The sequence below is a fragment of the Lichenostomus cassidix genome, chromosome 10 (genome assembly GCF_008360975.1).
Source record: "Lichenostomus cassidix isolate B80296 chromosome 10, HeHo_3.0, whole genome shotgun sequence".
Taxonomy (NCBI): domain Eukaryota; kingdom Metazoa; phylum Chordata; class Aves; order Passeriformes; family Meliphagidae; genus Lichenostomus; species Lichenostomus cassidix.
Genome location: NC_139491.1, coordinates 15,211,105 through 15,231,907, shown reverse-complemented (window position 1 = coordinate 15,231,907; position 20,803 = coordinate 15,211,105). Strand labels below are relative to the sequence as shown.

Here is a 20,803-nt window from a genome sequence, read left to right as displayed (position 1 = left end):
GTGACATGTACTCTGAGAGCTAAAGAGAATGTACAGAAAGCTTTCCAGTATCTTGGTGATACTGCTTCTGTCACCAAAAGCTTAATGAGTCATCAGGGATTGTCACTTTTTGGTTATGCCATAAACAAGACACAGGTTGAATTTTCAAGTTCTTTGTAAGAACTTACTGTAAATGTTTCATGTTCTTTCCAGAAAAATTTCCTTGTGGTTCTTTCAGTTTGACTCTAGTGTCATTTGTTTTTCTTTCATTATGGATGAATCATCAAATAGCTGAATGTAGAATTGAATACTGAAGTCAAATTCATTGCTTATATTGGCAATTACAATTTCATTTAAATCTGTAGCTTGCACTTATAAGCAACTGAGGCTTTTGCTGTGATCTTTGCATTGAAAGACAGACTTTGTATCTCCTTGTCCATTGCTTGTGCTGTTGTATGAATTTCACCCAATTAGTATGACACCAATACACTTCCTTTCATTTTCCTAACTTTATTATCCAGTGGATGCATGCAAGCATCCAGGGATGGTGTTAACATGGGGCAGAGAAGCAAGGAGAGACTTTTCTCTGCAGTCTCTTCTCTATTCATTCTTTCCTTTCAGATTTTTGCTATCTAGAGAGAGATCTGTTCTGGCTATTTTTTAACTTGTGCAATTAAAACAGCTGTTTTTAATGGACCTTCAGAGAAAGCAAGGGGCACTTGATGGCCACTGATACTCTGGGCAGTCCTTCCCTGTGTGCTGTTTGCAAGTGAGTGCTGTGAGTGTGCAGCAGTGGAGCAGGATGAGGGCACCAGGACAGCACAGCAGCACTGCTGACGCACCACTTGCTCTCGGTGTTTTGGGGGTGTGACTGCAATGTGTGTGTGAATGAAATGCTGCTGCTGCTGCAAAGGAGTCAGATGAGCTCACAGATACTGAGCACCATTTTTCAGAGAAATTTTGGCATAATTATGTATACTTGTACAATCTGCACAGAACAATAAAAACACTGCAGTGAAACTGAAGTTTGGGTAATGTTTTGGCCTAGAAGCTTGAAATAAAGGTTTTGGCAAGAGTAAAAAAAGTATCTGGAGAGTCTCCTAAAAATGTCTAAATTCTAAACAATTGTGAGGAAGCAATTAGTATTTAAAATTATAAGAAATAAAAGCCCTAAAAACTTCAAAATATTAGAATGTTTTAAGCTTTGATTAATGATGCATAGACTAATAGAGAAGCAGTATCTAGTCAGTGTGAGAAAGAAAATATGGTGTTTGGTCACAGTACCACTAAACAAGTTGTAAAAGAGCAGTATGTGCTGATCATTTTTCCTCTCTTAGCAGGTAAAGCAGATTAAAACTACATAAATGGCAACATATCCAGTCAGGACCAAAACACTTGAGATAAAGCTTATTCAACCACTTGATTCTGTGATTCATGAATTAATATTGAGGATTCTTTTAGATCAGGCTGCAATGCTTGTTGATTTTGGGGGGATTGTTTTTTTTAAATCATAGTACTTTTTTGAACAAAATTAGTAGTTCTCAATCTGCAGGTGAATTTTTCCTGAGTAGAAGGGGACTAAATATATTGGATCTGCTGGAATAATTTACTCCAGTTGACAGAACTGGTCAAACTGGTGGAAAACCAGCTCTCTAAACTGGATTTTGAGGTATATTGCCGTTGTTTATCTCAACCAAACAGGAAGAGAGTTGGATTCCTAAGAAGCTGTCATCTGCTGTACATAGCATAGAATTTTATTTTCCATAATAGTACTACAGATAAGTATTCCAGAGTGTGTAGTGGGTATGACAAATGGATGCAGAAGAGTAAATTAGTGTAATTTTTGGAGTAAATTAGTAAAACTTGTTCTGCTCTTCTCTTCTTCCTCACAGGCACATGATACTGCAGAGCTTCAAAATCAGAAGTAAATCAGCTGGACTGTTGCCTCCTGCCTTTCTAAACAGGCAAACATATTAGAAACAGAAAAAGGGGCCTACCTACCTCATTCCTGTAAGTAGCTGTAAAAATCCCCTCCACCCCTCAAATCAGCATCTGTCAGTTAGTTGTTTTGGAATACTGAGCCTAAGAATGTGGCAAAAAACCCAAAAATTTTAATTTGTTTTGTTGACAACAATTAAGCGTAGCCAACCAAAGAAACCAACTAAAATTATTAACAGGCTACCAGCATGCCTATTGCCTGTAGCTACGCAGAGCTGATGGATGATGCATTGTTACTCATTAAATGAACCTTTTTCTGTGCTTCCTAAAGCTTGGATGCTGCATAGGTTCCTAAAGCCATCCATATCACTGCCATGTGAAACTGCTGCTGCAGTTCATGTGTCACTGCAGAAGCTGTTTGGGGCTTAGTTCTTTGCTTTTATATGTCTTAGCAGCCCATTCTGTAATGACATGGTGTAAGCCATTGTGAGATTTAAACAGAAGATCCCCAGAGTGACCCCCTTGGTGAGGACAGTGAGCAGAACAATGATTGCTGAGTACCTGCTGTGTAGCTGATACTCCTCTCTGACTTTTCTGCCCTTTCTGCAGGGAGAAGGTGGGTTTGCTGGTGTGGATGCCTGCCTCATTTGCTTCACCAAAATGAGTTAGGGCATGCAGGAGAGAAGGGAGACTTTTGCAAGTAGAACCTATCATGGTGAGTCAGATTTTGTCCCTCTTCTGCTGTAGAGCTTCTCAGTGATGCTACATTGCTCAAAGCAAACTGTTCACACAGAAATATCTCTTCTCTAGAAATATGTTACACTTCCTTGGCAGCAGTGCTGCATTGAGAGGTTCTTTCCTACTGCTTTTGCCTCCCCTGCCACATGAGGTCCACAAAAGTGCTTGGGGGAACCTGCAGCAAATTAAAGCAGCAAATTGAATGGAGCTGAAAATAATTACTCTCTACCATGTACACATGAAGAGTATGAGAAACTGTGGTCTGTAGTTTTGATGTGGAACCACAGCATCTGTTTTGAGCATTATACTAAAATGAAGTACGTGGGAACTGTATTTTTAATTTTGAGTTGCTAAATACCCTCTAAAATACCTCGTAGAGATTACTTCTTCTTTACTAGAAATTAAGTTTTCCATCGTTGTTCACTGTGATTGTGAAGGAGTCCCAGCAGAACTACTGACAGTGCATAGCACTGCAGCATGGACACTGTATCTGCCCTGCTATCTTCATTTAATGGATTTGTTTCTAATTTGGAAGCTTAACCTTGGGTTTGAAATTCACTGCAAGCAACTTTCTCAGCAGCAAAAGGGAGTAATGAAACATAGTTTGCTATAGAAGCATTGCCCTTCTCCCTCCTCCTCATGATAATAATTCTGTCTGTCTCTCTTGCCTTCTTTATTGCCTTCATTTCCCCAGGTTTTCCTAGCCTCCCACTTCTGTGTTATTTCAGATTTCACATGTCATCTCAGTACCTTGGAAGGATGTGTCAGGTCAAGCTTCTGGCCAGAGGCTTTCCACATACTGCACTCAGATAGGCCTAAGCAGTTGTGCATCTACAAATATGACATTTTGAATTAATTCAGGATTAATTTAAACAAAAGCAATTGCACTATCTTCTGCAAAAATGTTTACTTACAAGCAAACCTACATACCAAATACGTGTACACAGACTGGATTGTGCATGGATAAGCAAAAAAGCAAAGTTAGAATTCACTAATCTTCCTTTCCTACTTTCAAGCATTAATTTCTCCAGTTCCTATGTTGTTCTGGGGGTTTTTTTGTTTTCTTTTCTTTCTCTCTGACTGCCAAAGGTCTCTGCCTGAACGCAGCTTCTATGTCTGTCTCTGCTTGAACATGGATACTTTGTCTCTTCCTTTCAGAAGTGGGACTTGATGTTCCACACTGTCTTAAGGTTCTTGAACTATTGCTGAGCTCATCAGTTCTTTCTATAGCTGCTGCACAAATTTTTTCCAAGCTCCACCCTCTGTGCATACTGGATTTTATTTAAGCTGTCGAGGATTAAGTATGGTATTAGTAAAACCTTTGGGATTCTTGCTGAGAGTTTTATAAGTATCCATTTTATCATGGAGAAAAAGCTGTATCCATGTGTTGCATATAGAATTTTTCCTTTGGAACCATTGTCTCTTCAGAAGTCCTTGTGAGTTTGGACACTGCATTCAACATCTGCAAGTCTGTGTCTTTCTACTTGGCTGTCAGACTGCTTTTATTTGTCCTTGCCAGATCACCAGCACTGAACAGATTGCATTGCTCTGTTCTGCTGGGACAAAGACAATCCATGTTAATGGTTTCTTTAATCTTTTAAAAGTGATTATTTTATTTGGGGCACTGGCTCCAGCCAATTCCATTCTCTTGCTAGTGATAGTAGTCAAGTAGAGAGATAAGCAGTGCCTACATCAGACAAGTCAGACTCTAATCTTGCCTCATTTTTTGCCCAGTTTAGCTGAAAAAAATTCTAAACTTGGTTCTCAGAAGTCATAACATTTCATGGCTCACTTGGTTTGCCTTCTCCAATGTTCATTTCAGGTAATATTGGTTAGCGCTGTATATGCTATTAACTCTTATGTACCTAATCTAAACCACATTTATCCAATGTATCTTGTTTGCACAACTGAAGTAATTCTACTGTAAACTTTTCTTAGATTTTGGGTTTTAAGGTCCAGAAGAGTAGAAAATTAGAGTAGACCAGGGAACCTGCAGATTTGAATAAAAAGGAGGAAATTCAATTATCTATTGAATTTAGATGCACCTTGCATCTAAATTTTTTTCAAGATAAAAGTCTCTTTTAAGCTATTAATTTTTTTTTTTAATAGATCCTTCTTGGGTATTCCTTTTACCAGCTTTACAGACCTTATTTCTCTTTGTGCTCCCTGATGCCCTGGTTTAGATGGTAAAATTTCAAGTCACAGGTGCTGCTGTGTTGCTGTCTTGAACCATGGAAGCCATTCAGGTCCTATTGAGCTCAGTGTCTCCTTGAGCAAGGTGGGGCTCTGGATTGTGAATCAGCCCAAATGTCTCTCACCCTTCCTCCCAGTGCCTCCTGTGTGCTGCTCCTTTGCAAAGGAATTTCCAGGTTCTGGATTGTTTTACTCATCTGCATTAGGCATCTGCTGTTTCCAGCAGGGCTGGTGATGGCATCACCCAAAGCACAACAAACTGCTGCCTACAAGTTGTTAGGAAACTGCCTTTTTTGGGATGTAGGCCATGTCCCAGAACTTTCCTGTAGTGAGGAGGTGGTTATCACTTTTAATTTTCTGATGCAGTTACTATAACTTGTAGTCAGAGTGATAAGACACAAATGTTATTCCATTTTATTTAAGTGCCATCTTGGTTGTTGCTGTGGTAGTATTTTTATAGAAGTTGGCTTATTATAGAGCAGTGGCATTTGGTTTTGCAAGTAACTGGGACACATTACCTGCCACTACAGGCAGCTTACTCTTGAATTCATCATTTGGCAGTTACTGTTCATTTTAGGCTGATTTAAGATGATGTACAATTTGATTATAGTCTGAATTTCAACATTGAATTTGTCCTAGGAATCCTCATTAAGATACAATTAATAAAGACTAACTGCTGCATTAGGATACTTGGGCAGCTCTGCCTAACGTGGGTGGAAGTAGAACTGTGTTTTAATTACAGACAATGCTCTGTCATTTTGAGATTTAATTTCTAGTTGGATTGGTTATTTTAATAACTGTTTATTATCAGACAATTATATTACATAATAGCAACAATATTGTTTATAGCATGAGGTACATACTGTAACTGAGTGCAAACATGGAGCTTTGTTTTTTCAGATGTAGAAAACAAACATTCTAGCTGGTGCTCTTTACCTCTGCTACATGCTTTTACAGCTTTCATCACTGGTTTTGTTAGTGTGAACTGAACTAATTTACTCAGTTCTCATGAAATCAAAATACTTTTGCTAAATATTGGAAGTGAAATACTGCTAAGTCCTATTTCACAGAGAGAAATGAGATTCATTCTCTTTTGCACAAACTGTTTAAATCCTGTTTTTTACCACTGAATCTGTGTCTCTAAAGCAGCAATTTCATGGAGCTTTTCAGGCCAGTGTGTTTCTTCTCTTAGCCAGTATTGTCCAAGGTAGTTTCTCATGGAATTTCAGGAAATTTTTGTTTGTCTTGAAGATTTCTTTTTCACAGTAAAACTATTTTTCCAAGGTAGGTAGTTCTAGACCTGGTGAAAAGAATTAAAGGTATCCTTTAAAAAATGTTCTCACTGGACAGTCTAACCATCAGGGTGTTATTGAATTAAAAAATACAGACTGGTTCGGCTCAGAGCAAGATCCTGTCTTTCTAAAGAAATATATCTTAATCTAAGAAAGCCTTAACATATTATACCATGAAAATTATCAATATAGACCAGTAGAAGGATACAGTTTAAATACTTGGTATAGTATACTTTTATAGTATTTATACACTCCTTTTACAGTTATTTAGCATGAAGTCCATGAGAATTTCTACTCCCTTGGTTTTGCTGTAAATAATATGAGGTACATATTAGCAGACAAAAATACAGACAGTGGCTGTGTGATGAAAGTATGATCTTTCTCTCTCCTGAGGTATTACTGTTTTAGATGAGGTAGTTAGAAACTTTTAAAATGTGTTAAACCTTTAAAATCAGAGCAGTTCAAAATAAATATGTCCACCTGTTCTAGGTCCTGAATGGTTCTGTAACAGAGTTTTAGCATTGCAGAACTAAATCATGGCCCAGTCTAAGTTCATTCAGAGTCACATATTTATGAGTAAATTCATGTGGTTTTAAATTACCTCTCTTGCAAAGCCAAAAAGAATTTCAGTAAATTAGACAAAAGCTATCCATCCCTGATCTCTTGGTGTTATCAATGTGTATGAGGGCAGAGAACATATGGATGGAGAAGGTGGGACTGTTTGTGTTGCTAAAAGAAGAAAGAGCCAGTTGATATGTTCATAGAGAAGACAGGAAATAACTTGTTTCTAAGTAAATCATCTCCTCTCGCATTTCTTTTGAGCTACCTCTGTATATTTAAAGCCTGAAAAGCTGACATCATTTGTTTCACATGGATGTTTAAAATCCTTGGAAGCTTTACGCAGAGAGAATGAAGCTTTGAGTGACTAAAGTAAGTTCCAGCGTAAATTAGACCAGTAAGATTCTAAAAGCATCTCTTCATGGAGCAGTTAATTCTTTACAGAGGACTAGAGGAAGTTTAACACTCTTATAAGCTGAAATGACGTTTGGCAAAGAGTAGATTTCAAGACTGAAAAGGGTCAAACAAATGCTGTGGTGAAGTTCCAGACACTTATTTCCTGGTCACATTTTGCTAAATTTGGAACTGAGTCTACATCCTTTGCAAAATGTGTACTGCATGTAATTATGTTCCAAATATTGTTTCACTGGAGGCTATTGGATTAGGCTGTTTCATTTTGTGTTATTTATTGTTGCTGGGTTACAAAAATGAATTGTGCACTGGTGGTGTAATAAACTAGCAAATGTCTTATTTGTCTTATTAAACAGGCAGGGATTAAAAGGATGTCTTATTAAAATGTCTTGGTTGAAATGTTATGTGAGTAATTGGATAAATTTTTATGATGAGGTATTTTATTTTGTGAGGGAATGATCTTTCCCTTTATGCAGAAATTCGGAGAGATTTACACTCTTTCCAGCAATTGTTGTTAACAGAGATTTTACTGTGTGCAAGAAGCCTTCAATACTTTTTTCATTGATTCTGAAAGCATCTGCTGTATTGCTCAGTACTATGATCAGACAATTTGTTTGATATGATTTTGATTCTTGTGACAATTAAAGCGTCACTGAGAGGAGATGCCCCCCCAGCCCCCAAGAGGAAGCCAATTTTCTCTTTTGGGAAAGTTTGGCTGATAGAGGAAAAAATCCCTGGTGATACTTATTTTCTAAACTGTTTGACAGAAGTTGTCTGGACAGTCTAGTGCATACATGTGTCTGGACGAACTCTGGGATGTGCTGGTGGCTGCTGAGGTTTAAGGTATTGAAGGACAGAAATCCACAGAAAATGATGCTTCCTTCTTTCTGCTGCTTGCAGAACAATCTCCTGCAAAGCTGATAGGATTTCCCAAGTAAGTTTTCTACATGTGGGACTGACTTACTCATTCTGTGAATTCGTAGATATTAAGTGTGCCATGAAGCATGCTGGTCTTTTTGTGTTGTTATTAACCAAAAGCAGATAGATGGGTCCAGACAAAACTGAAGAGATTGGCACCTTCAGCATTGAGATCTGCCTTCTATTTCTGAAAAATGTTGGAGCTATTTATAAGTTTAGAAGATCACAGGACTGTATGTGGCTTATCATGCTTATGCTTGTTAGTTCAGCTTCTGATGTACTATTGTAATTAACTTTATTCCTAGCTTTCACAATCACAAGGCAGTTTTTCTTTTTTTAAGGCCTTCTGCAAGAATACTGGATATTTTATCTTCACTGAAGCACTGTGGCACATTGCAAATTATGTCTAAGGCCTTAAGTGTTCCTTTTTTTTCTTTTTGGAGTACATAGTATACATTGTTCTGTTTGATGTTATAGCTAGCTTAGCAATGCCCAGGAGAAAGCTTCCAAGGCCTAGAAGGGAGAGCAAAACTACTATAAAAGCTAAACCCCAAATTTCATCTTTCCACCTCTACCTACAATGAGCAGGGAAGCTGAAAAAAATTTCAGCATTTTTTTCAGACTGTTTAAAATATTGCTGCAGGAGGAGGGAAAAGACTGCAGTTCCTCCCTGCTCTTCCTTAGCACTTTAGCACTCCTTAGAGCAATTCATACTCTGCATTTTCCCTGCTCAGCCAAGGTGTGGTGAGTCTATCAACCTGTCCCCCTTCCATAACAAACATTACTTCATTACTGCTTTTCCATGTTAGCAAGGCAAAGTGACATCAGTTCAGCAGTTCTGGTTCTTTTTCTCAGCCAGGTTTCTCCAGTAAGAAACCTGATACACTACAGCTTCAGTCCTTACCTTTTTGTCTCCATATGGAAGAAAGGGCCCTTGCTGAAGTCTTTGCTTCCACAGATATGTGTGTCTTCACCTCATTAGTGTTCAACAGATGGATTAGTTCATGGAAAGAACTGAGAACAATGGGACCAAATCTGTCCCTTACTAAATTCTTGTAGTGGTTTGTAGAAGGCCTGATAGGACAGGAAGATTTCCAAGGTCAGCTTTCAGTGGTGGCATTGGCTGGAGTGACATGCTATTAAGTGTCTGACTTTCCAGAGGTAAAGTATTATGGGAAAGTTTACTGCTTATCTCTAAGTAGCAATGGCAATTACAATATAAATTCTCTGAATGTCTTTCTATTTGAGAGCTTAAATTCTATCATTTGAATTACATAGAAGGTACAGAGGCAGATTTTCAACCTCCTGCTGGAGATTGTTTATATAATTTTGGGCCTTTTGGCCATGGCTTTACTTCAGGAGACTGACAGTCTAATTTCATCAAGCAGATGTGGATTTGTATATGTGGAGTAGATATTCAGTCACATAAGCTCTGTAAAAATCCACAGGTCAGATTCAGGACTGTTTGAAGTTGCCCAAGAACTTCTTTGCAGCTAAATCCCTTTTGGATGAAATCTATTTAGGGAAATGGTATTTTTTTTTCTTCCTTTTAGTTAAAGTCGCTAATCTTTAAAGATCATAATCATAGAAAACATTATACATAAAAAAATAGTAGCTGCTGTGCAGTTTGAGTTGCATATATTACATTGCACATAAGCAGATCAATTTCTATATTAATTAAACCAGAAATACCAGTGGCATGAGTTTAGTTCTGATCTAAGTTCAAATATTTGACTATTTGATGGTAGTGACCTTCTTCTTTTCCTGACATACCACTTTTACTTTGACGCTAATGCTTGAAAAACCAAATTATTCCCAACTGGGTAAAGTTCAGCTTGTACCTTTTTCCATTTTCAAGTATCATGAACTCCCCACAGATAGTTTGCTTTTCAGTGTGTACTGACTGCAGCTCCAAGAAATGAGCTCATTCTGCCTGTCATGAAATGGAGAACACTGCTGGTTAATTGACTGCTTCAGCAAATGGAAAAGCAAGAGGATTTTCCCACACATTTGTACATAAGAGAAAAGCTGACTCAAAAGTGAACGTTGCACATCTGCTGGTTTTAGCTGGGGTAGAGTTAATTTTCTTCCCAGTGGCTGGTGTGGGGCTGTGTTTGGGATTCGTGCTGAGCACAGGGTTGATGATACAGAGATGTTTTTGTCATTGCTGAGCAGAGCTCACACAGAGCCAGGGCCTTCCCTGCTTTTCCTACTTCGGCCTGGGGAGGGATATGGGGGTGCCTTGGAGGTTGTGAGGAGACAGAGCCAGGACAGGTGACCTGAGCTGACCAAAGGGATGTTCCAGACCATGGGACATCATGCTCAGTATAGGAAGGGCGGGACATTTGGAGTGATGGTGTTTGTCTTCCCCAGTCACCATGCTGTTGCTGAGGCCCTGCCCTCCTGGGGATGGCTGAGCACCTGCCCAGCCATAGGAAGCAGTGAATTGACTCCTTGTTTTGCTTTGCTTTCCCTGTTAAACTCTCTTTATCTTAACCCAGGAGTTTTCCAGCTTTTCCCTTTCCAGTTCTCGTCCTGGTCCGAGTGACTGAGGGGCTGCCTGGGGCTGGGCTGCTGCCTGGGGCTAAACCACAACAGCACATCTTCCCTGTCTGGCCAAGTGATTGACATAAAAAATAAACTCATCGTTTTTTCAAATAGGTTTCTGCAAAGCTAAACAGGGGAAATGAGAGTAATCCTGTTCCTCTGCTTCTTGCACTGTGGTTGGTCACTCCTTAAGCCACTGATTTGTTCAGCTCATATAGTTTTTTTGCAGGTGATGGAAGAACATGGTTTCAAGCAAACTCTTCTTTTTTGTTGTTGTTTTTTTCCTTGATTTTTTTTTTGCTGTTTTTTTGTTTTGGTTGGCTGTTTTTGGTGGGGTTTTGTCAGGGTTTTTTTTTAATTCCTCTTATGTGGTTTATAGTCTTGTCTGTCTGTTGAGCATCTGTCTTACCAAACAGTGCTGAGATGTTTTGTGGGACCAACTCCCTGCACCAAATCATCATTTTCTTTTTCCCTCCCTCCCACCCAGCCATTTGTGTTTCATATAAAACCTAAATGAACTTAAAGACCTTCATTGAAATCATTCCTGCTCCACATGCACAGCTTTTTATTCTGAACCAACAGTAACAGAATTCTGTCTCTCTTCCTTGCATTTCTGGCTAATAAGCAGCCCTGCTAGTCAGGCAGAGCCATTTTCTGCCATGAGTTTTTGAATAATTTCTAATAAATTGACAGTGGGTATTCTCCAAACTGCTGAAACATTTGTTTCTAAAAATAATCAGCAACAACTCCCAATCAGCTCTGCTATGCATCTGGCTTCTGATCAGCAGCAAAGCAGAGTAGTTTGGTCAATGTCTTTAAAATAAAGAAAAAAGAAATTAAATGTATGAAATAGAATGTATTTTTGGATAGCTTAAAGGATTTTTTTTAATGAATCTGTCAGCTTTCCAGGGCTTTTTATGACAAAACGCAGAGGAAAATACAGGTACTTCTGGAATCCTTACAGAATCCAATTTTCAGTGTTTAAAAATATATATAAATATTTTTCTCTGCAGTAGATTAAATTGAAAGATATTTATATGCTGAAGCTTGCAGTAAGCTGTACAAACATGTCCTAATTCCTCAGAGTGATATTGTCATCACGTTTGTCAGCTAAGGCTCAAGGAGACTGCAAATTCTTTTGTATTTTCCTCTCTTTTTCCTGTCTGGGAGTTCATGATGAGCTGTCTGTTTCAGAAGAGATTGTTCTTCATTTAGTTTACAGGTGCTGTTTTCATATGTGAATTTGGTACATAAGTTAAAAAAATGCTGGCACTGTTGTTTTTTTTTAGCTGTTGCCTGTAGACATTAATATTCAGTGTGGTGAAGGGTTTTATTCCCCCACCCCCAGGTTCTATTTTGCAATCAATAGCATTTTCCATATGTTTTTTCCTGGCATTATGAATTTCCTAGTTTGTACAGTGCTATTTAATTCCATGTCCTGCTTTTCCACAGAATGCAATAATAGATGATGACGCCAGTGGCAATTAGAACTAATGGTCTGCTTCTTAGAGATGCTGAATATCCATGAATCCTGTTGAACTTGGTCAGAAATTAGGCTATTTTAACATCAAACTTGGAATATCTGTTAGTTGCTGTTGGTTTTTTTTGTTTGTACAGTTCTGCTGTTTCCTTATAACCCTTGACTCATCAGTTTCAGTTCTCCTTGTTGATTCTGAGTATTTCCTATTATTTGTTATTTTTAATTTGCCGGATTTACAGGGAAAATCACAACTGTAGAGGTAGTTAGGGCTTATTTATGATGAGAGAAAACTCACAGAATGTTACCAAATTGATCTGACTAAATGCAAGAGGGATTTTTCTTACTGTTTAGGGCTTTTTTTTGTTGTTGTTTTGAAGTTTTGATGCACAGCCATTCTTAATACTAGATAATTTCACATTCACTTCACTGCTGACTTTCCTACTGCAGGATTTTCAATTACTTACATAGTTTAAGTGAAACATACAGTTGCTCTATTTATATTATGCATCTTCAAAATGTTGTGAAATGAATCATTCTAGATTCCATGTCTCAAATCTTTATTTTCTCATTTGTATCTCTAGCTGTTTTAAAATCTTGGAGATGATATCAAATGATAGGGCTTTTAGGATGAAAAAGAATTAAGTCTCCTATTCTTCTTAGTTTCATTTCTCGACTAAATGCAGTAACTGAGGAACATGATGTTTCACAGCAATAAGGGTGGCAGTCACAGGGCTGGGGGGAAATGGCCCAGGTGTGTTTTGCTGCATTGTGTGTGTTGTTCCCAGCTGTAGCTCATTCAGCTCAGCACACACCGAGCTGATATTCCAGCTGCTGTGAATTCCACATCACACAAATGCCTGGCATGCTTGTAGCTTGCTGCTCTTTCTACTTTATGTGCACCTAAGGACTTACAAGGACTTGCTTTTTGTACATAATCTCAATTCCAGAAGTTCAATCCTGCTGCTATTTTTAGGGTACTTGTAAGAGAGAGAACTTTCTCATCAGTCTGTCACTGAAGCTGTGGGATGAACCAGTTGAGGGGATCTGTATTTTCAAGAGGAATGCGGAAAAATCACTATTGTCTGTTTTGCCTTGATGTGAGGAACAATGTAACGTGCAGAGTAACAGACAGTCAGGCCTTGTGTTTAAAATAGCAGCTGAATTGTCTCTGTCAAGGCATGGATGTGCTGCAGACTCCATTTTTAAAGACTATACTGAACCCTTAATCGCTGACTGTGCACTTGACATACAATTAAGCATTTGAGCTTTTCTCTAATCTCTGTGTACAAGAAGATAAAGGATGCTTGGAGACTTGTATCAGTAAGACTATTTATACAGAGCTCATACTGCTAACACTTTTGATGTCCTTTAAGCTTCTGCCTTCATATCCCTGTCAGCTCAATCCGCTGCACACATTTTCTGAGTCAAACTGGCATAAGCCAGGAAGGGGAGAAATGTGTTCACATGGGAGAACACTGGTCACAGTAAGACTTTTTTCTAGCTAGTGGAGAAATCCTTTCCTTCATCAGTAACTTGTGACAGACTCTACAGACTTAGGACATAGATAAAGCAATAGTTCTCATGCCGTGATTATAATGAGATTTCAAGTGATGAAGGTTCAGAAAAAAAACAAACCTGGTTTATGCTAACATTTCAGACTGTGCTCAAGAACTTGTCTTTGAAAAGTTAGATTATTGAGGTGCTGCCTTACTCTGGGTCATGACAACTGTCACAGGGCTCTGCAAAACCACAAAACATTAACCAGTCACAGATCTTTTGTAGCTGAGCTGTAGACAGATGCTATGTATCAAATTTTGCATCCTTCCCCCACAGTTTTCAACACAGACATCTGCAGGACACAGCAATGCCACATTCCATAGCTAGAATAGAATTGTCATTTCTTTGATGTTTGTCCTTTGTCTTTAAGAAGACCAATACTGGTAGTGGCCATCTTATCGTGAAAACCCCTCCCTTTAGGTGATCTTGTTATTTTTTCTTAAATATTACTGCTTGCCTGTTATTAGAAATACCTTCTCCCTCATATGTTGCTTGAGCTAAATTAAGTAATTGCAAAGAACCAATGAGCAGTGGGCAAGGCCTTGTATGAATGTAGAACTTGGATTGAAGAAGCCAAGTCTTGACAGAATCTAAGCACAAAGCTGATGTTACAGAAGGTGATGTTTTCTGTCTGGACTTACAGCTGCTTCAGTAGGCAGAGGTGCATGTATGAAACAAAAATAATGGGAGCAAGCACACACTTGAGATGTGCTCACTTGGGGAGATGCTGATCCACGTTCAGCAGAGTATTGGCAGAGGTTTTCAGCACTGTGTAGCTGATCCTGAGCTGCTGAGAAAATTGTAGGAAGTGTTTCAGTCTTGTGTCAGAAGTACAAGTGGAGAATGGAACCCCTTTTGAGTTCAGAACAAGCATTGCATGAGAGTCTTGGAAGACAATTGAGGTACTTCTGAAAACTGAGTGGAGGAAGCTACTTCATCCCCTTGTTAGTGACTACTTTGAAATGTCAGATAAAAATAGGGAAAAATGAGACTTACTGTAGATATTCATTCTTAACAAAGAACATCTCTGCTCTCTGGCCTCAGCTGATTTTGTCTCAGACTCTTACCTTCAAAAGACCTGTTGGAGATTGAGGTTTTTGGTTTGAAATATATGTGTAGCATCTTCAGTCTGTATTTCATTTTCTTTGCTAACTTCCCACAGAAGCTATTGCAGGGACCATGCAGAGGCAAAAAGATGAATTCAAAGTATGTGCCTAGAATGGTGAAAGAATTGCAACTGAAATTCCATCCTGAGCCTTTTCATATCTCATATGATTTTATTCTGAGCTTTTATATCTCTGTGTATTTTGTCATAGACCAATTTGGGGTCACATAGGGAGCATTCTTCAGTTTCTTGGCCACCTTTACTGTGGAATACAGCAGAGTAAACAGTGCTTAGGGTTGATCTTAAACTGGTGAAGCTCCAGTGTATGTGTGAGAAATGCTGCAAAAGGCTGAGCTGTGGGCATGTTCCTGTGCCCTGAGCATCATAGTATCCATGGTGATAACTTTTTAGATAACTTATTTACAACAGCAAGCTAAATGGAATAATTTTTATTTCAGTTTAAATGGTAAATGGTGATCCAATAAAAAAAAAAATCTACTGCCAGCACACAGGTTGAGTCCTCTTTCAATAGAAGAAGTAGGTTGAGTGTTGAAAAGGGTTTATTATTCTGTGCAGCAGATGTGTTGAACAAAACTATAGAAGTTTCAATCGTTGTTTGTTAATTTATAGTTGAAAAGACGGAATATACTTTGCTTGTTTATTTCCAGGGCAGTGATAAAAGTTACATCTCCTTAGCAGAAGCATCATCATTTTAGTTATTTCCCCATAGCTAATAGGAGTTTCATAGAGTAGATATTTCAGTTTGTTAATATTGTATACATGGAAATGTGGAGGCACATTTACACCTGATGGTTATTTCTATCCCCTGCAGTCCAAATACCCCTGAAAGTGTTAAGAGTTATTAAAAGTTGCTTCTGTAAGTTTATGGTTTTGCATTTGGTTTTTTAAGTTCCCTGAGGGTGATAAAGAGAGGGTCACAGGTGAGTGTGGTTTGACTCCATTTCCTTTGCAGTGTAGGAAATGATGCTTTTTATGCTGTTATGAACTCTGAAATAATCTCCTTCAGAGTGAGGCTATCTGTGGTGTGCTACATTCATAAATGAGTTCCAACAAAGAATTGAAGATAATGCTTTGGTCAGATTTATGGTTCTTGCATGAAAATATGTCACAGTGAAGAAAAAAAAAGGTAGGAATTTTATGAAGTCCTATATATTAGTTCACTTACACTTGAGTTGGAGGTGGGTAAATTAACAGTTGTTAATTTAGGTACTTAACTCATGTTCCAGTTGAGTTGTCACACAGACAACCAGGAGTTTTTGCATAAGAACCTTTATCTACTGACATCTGGTTACTTCTGTAGGTATACTAGGAAATAATGAGAACCATGTTATGTTCTGTTTTCATGTCCTAATTCTCACTAATTCATAAAAATTATGCACCTTGTTATAGTTTTGCCTGTTTTAAAAGCATTGTCAGAAGGAATGTTTTCCATGATAAAAAAGATTTGGGCAGATTTCTGTTAAATCCTGATTTTGGTAGGGTTGGGCCCAGTTACAACTGTATGAGTCTTGTGAATGGATTTAAAAACCAGCAACAGTAAAACTGATTGTAAGTGCCTTTTAAAATAATAAAATGAAGCTTACAGTAATTGGATTATGTATTTGCAAGCAGTAGGACTTAAGAGATAGGAGTAGATTATATGCCAAGGGAACTGCTCTATCTTTTAAAAATAAGTAAACCCCATGAAATGGTGTTCCTGATTTCTTCATGTGCTTATCTCTTCTTTTTCATCAAAAAATATGGCTGATTGAGTCTTCTCCTAAATATCACTTCATTAGTTCATCGTCTTGGATTTTAGAAGCTTATGAGAAGAAAACTTTCAAAGCTGTATTTGATGAATCTTAGGAAGAACTGTTAGAGGAAATTCCAAGTGCAAGTTGCCTTTTTCATGTAGGATAGCCATAAGGATATTTTTGTACATTCAAAACCCTTTCTTTTTAATTGTCTGGGTTGTACTCAAGTAATATTCTTAATGCAAATTATTGTATGTGGTAATTTTATCTGCATTAGGATTAGTATCCATTAGGCTTCTAAGGTCAAAGGTAAAGTCAATTTTGGTAGTTATTATTATTCAAATAGCAAATGTGTAATGATTAATATACTACTTCTTTTTCTTTTTCAGATTTCTCAGGGGACAAAATTTTGCTTATTCATACCTTCTACTGTGGCAAAAATGGATTCTTTTCCTCACCAAAAACCAGCAGCATAACACCCATCCAACACCTGCCTCAAGGAACTCTGATTTAAAGTCTATTGTAAGTCAAATTGAACACTTGCTTAAAGGTAGCTTTAATCAGCTGTGCATCTATTTACAGCTCAAGACTTCCCAGGAGCCCTAATCTGAGCAGGGTGGCTTTTCTGCAGCAGCTGTTGGTTCTTAACTGGCAGCACAGGAGGAAGGAAGAGCTGTGGGGCAGGGCTTGGGCTGAGCTGCTTCTTGCCCAGTGTGTCCCCATCAGAGCCTGGCTGCAGAGCAGGGCACACCCAGCCCCTGGCTTCAGTCCCAGTGACACCTTCAGGAAGGAGATCTGAACTGTCAGTGAAGGCTCAGCCTCCTGGAGCTATGACAATTGATTTTAGGACTCAGAGTGGAGCAATAGGGAGGTACAGAGCATCTCGTGGTGGCCCCAGTGGGTCATTCCTAATGCAAAGCTGACTTGGAAAAAAGTAATGAAACTCCATGTTATAGATATCCTAAAATGGCTGCTCAGAATTCATGCTTTCCATGCACTGCAGTTAATTTTATGCAGGCTGAGCATATGATAGATGTTTTTGGGAGAGAAAACTGTGTTAATATGAGAGTTTGGCCAGCACACCTTCTTTATTTGACAGAAGGATGGCATTTGGAGAAATATATTCAGTGTTTCTATATAATATCTTCTTGCTGTATCAGGAAGAATTTATAAATGGGGAAAATGAGAGGAAAAAATTCTGGATGAGGAAGAAATCTAGTTGGTTCATGTTGCTTCTTTGGAGATACATTCTAGTAAAGGAGATGCATGTTACTTAATGAAATTGCATTTCATAAGAGGCCTCAGATTAACATCTGAAAGCCTAATTGTCAGCTTTCCAGTGCAGTATGATACTCCCTACTTCTTTATCACTCTCACAGATAAAAGAATAATTAATAATAGATTTTTTTTAATTGAGGTATTTGTTTTAGGGAAATTCCTACTTTATCAGTGGCATTACATTTGTCCTTTGCAGAGCTGCTTTCTGTTAGAATACAATTAACACACTGTGAGGGTCCTTGGGAATAAAATAAGGGAAACATTGTAATTGACTCATTCATTCTCTCTGTCTTGTTTTATCTTGTTATCTATATCATGTTTTTTCATTTGAAAAAAAATGCTATAGCAATGATGATGTTTTATCCTGAAAAAATACTGATGCAGGGATGTAGAAGATCCTTACCTGAAAAGGCTCTGTCTCTTCCTTGGTTTGTTTCAGTTCAGAACCCCTGTATCTATGGACTTCTTGTTTATCTGTGACATTTTTTCTCTCTGAGAATGTAATCTTTCTTAAGTAAGAAAAATAGTGTTAGGAAAACTCTCTGAAGCTCCATGAAAATACAGTTGTAAAACTGTTGCAGCAGATGAATTAATCCTGCTGCCTGTGCCTCTGCCCCAGGGCTGGTGCTGTGGGTTTTGCTGGGCTGCCATCAGTGAGAGTGCAAGTAAAGCACTTCTGGTTGTTAACAGGGATGGCAGAGGTTTCACAGCCTTTTGTGGGACTGAGGGATTTTAAGGTATTGAGTGTCTCTACTTCTCCATAGTTTCTTCAGTGGGAGTGTGCCATAGCTCTTAGAAGCAGAATGACCTTTTCAATTTTTTTTTTCTACCTCCTTTCATCTTAACCTCCAATAATAGGTTATAAGCTCTAATTCTTACATAAATCACCTCTAAAGATAGTTTGTTATGTCCTTCATTATAGTTCTAGCTTGAAATAATTCAAATATGTAAGCAATTAGTAGACATTTTAAAGAGCATTGGTGGAAATTGAAATGTAACTGCGTAATTGAAGTGTAATTGAAATGTAACTGCGTTTTTAAAATACACCCCAGTTGGTCTCTGCACCTTGATGGTATTTATCCTAGAGCTGGACTTAAAATACTTGAACAGTTCTCTTGGACAGCTCTTCTTTGATGGTTCCCACAGAGCCAAGGCTTCTTCAGCATAGCTTCTTTCTTCCTCTGTTTTTTTCCACTTCTGTGTCTAATGTATCTGCTCAGGACTTGTCTACACAAGATACCAGGGAGAATTGATGCAAGTCAACTAAATGTAGGAATTGGAAGAGGGCAGCTTAAATCCCAGCAAGTCCCTGTGTGCACTATCCCATTCATTATTAAAGTGGCCTCCAGTGAATTCAGTTTCATTCGCTTCGAAGGCAAGAGGAGCCAAACCAAATTAAGGCCAGGATTTTATTCACAGATGAAAGTGTTTGCAAAGGAATTTAACAGACACAGTCAAATCCTGTTAAATTAATTGGGTTAATTTTCTTGAGTTCCATTGTGTAGATAAAACCTTAGTAATAATGTCTGATTTGAGCTTTTACTTTTTCCCCTTTTTGTTCTCCTTTTGCTCCTGTAACTCTGACATTTTAGATTTGAGAAGGTAGATGGCCCTCACCAAATCCTGTCTTGTAATGTTACTGTGTTTTGAGAGTCCACATTATTAACATATAAATGCCCTACTTTGCCATCAGGTCTAGTTCACAGATACCTTTTGTTCAGGTAATTACCATCCATTTGGCTTCTTCAACTAATGCCTTTTAATCCAGTTAGCAAAAAAGACCCCACCATCTCCCCTTTCTTAAGTGATCTGCATTAACTACCACTTCCCTTAAAGCTGCTGTTCTCTTCCTAAACAAATCTTCTCTACTGGACTTGATAGTTTAATTATAGATTTTTGCTTAGTAGTTCAACTTAATAAAGAGTGGTTTCATTTCATAATGTTGTCAAGATTGTAGAATTATGGCATTTCCCATCAATTGTGGCCTGTCAGAAAGAATTACTTTCAAAGTCTCAAACTGCACAAGCAGGGTCTTTCTGCCCTCCCAGCCAGTCCTAGCAGCAGGAGCATTGCACCCAGGAGTGACTGCACCTTTGTCCATTGCCACACCAGCTGAGAGAGAGCCAGCAGGGATGTGAAACAGGCCCTGAGCTCTGTCACACTGCAGGGACATTAAAACAGCCTGGGGAGAACTGGTTTAATGCAATCTCTGGGTGTCTCTCCAGAGGTTTCCCAGAGCACCAAGACCCTGCATCATACTGATGGTGCTTAGTTCATCCTTTCTCTGAAAACTATGGAAGTGAAATATCTTATTTGCAGCTTAGTCATCCTGTCTGCCTGAGGACTTGTCCAGTGTCTGCTGATTTCTCTCTGTCCCTCACTTCGGTTTTGTGAGCTGTGTGTGTTCTGGATACATGGGATGGGATTTGTTTTAACATAGTTGCTTTTGCTTCATTAGTTAGCCCTGTGCATCTCTTTAAGCTTCTTTATAAAAAAAAACTTCATACCATTTAACTGGGTGAAGCTATTTGATTTTGAAGAAGTTAAATTTAGATTCAGGTGAAGCCTGTTTACTTCCAAGTATGGCTCAGCTGTGAGAGAGGTACTTAAAGGAGAAGAAAAGATCAAATATAACTGAGATTGTACTAAATTGATTTCAAGTCCTATTAGCCCATCTTAACATTTCAAAGTAATCAGTATCATCTCTTTAAATACTTTTAAATTGCTTTTTCTTATAATATACAACAAATTATCCCATTTCTCTGCCTCTGTTATTTGCACTGTATGAATATGAAGTTATTTAGGGAAGCAGTTTGGCCAGAAAGTGAGTGAAAACCAAGGTCTTCCTGTGTTTTGATGGTCAAGCTGCTTCAATTTCCATTCAGTCAAAGTGACATTTGTGTGTTTTGTGTGACCCATGTGGAATGAGAGCTGCAGGTGTCTGTGTGTGTCTGTAGTGTTAGCCACAGGAGCAGTGGTGCTCGTGGGCAGGTGTGTGAGGTGAATGATTTGGGTTACATCTGCCCTGGGTGTGTTTACAGTGTCAGCCTGGGTA

At 38.4% G+C, this 20,803-nt stretch overlaps 1 protein-coding gene across 8 annotated transcripts in view; it reads left to right on the top strand.

Moving 5' to 3' along the window:
* OTUD7A (OTU deubiquitinase 7A) overlaps nt 1–20,803 on the top strand; it is a 105,857-nt gene that overhangs the window by 39,392 nt on the left and 45,662 nt on the right. For 6 of the 8 annotated variants that reach the window (XM_085070820.1, XM_085070821.1, XM_085070826.1 and 3 more), the window contains exons 3-5: nt 1,872–1,989; nt 2,527–2,632; nt 16,860–16,992. The gene's annotated coding sequence lies outside the window, so the exon portion shown is untranslated. Of the gene's footprint in view, nt 1–1,871; nt 1,990–2,526; nt 2,633–4,389; nt 4,478–16,859; nt 16,993–20,803 lie in introns of all 8 variants that reach the window. The other 2 variants (XM_085070825.1, XM_085070824.1) reach the window with 2 other exon arrangements.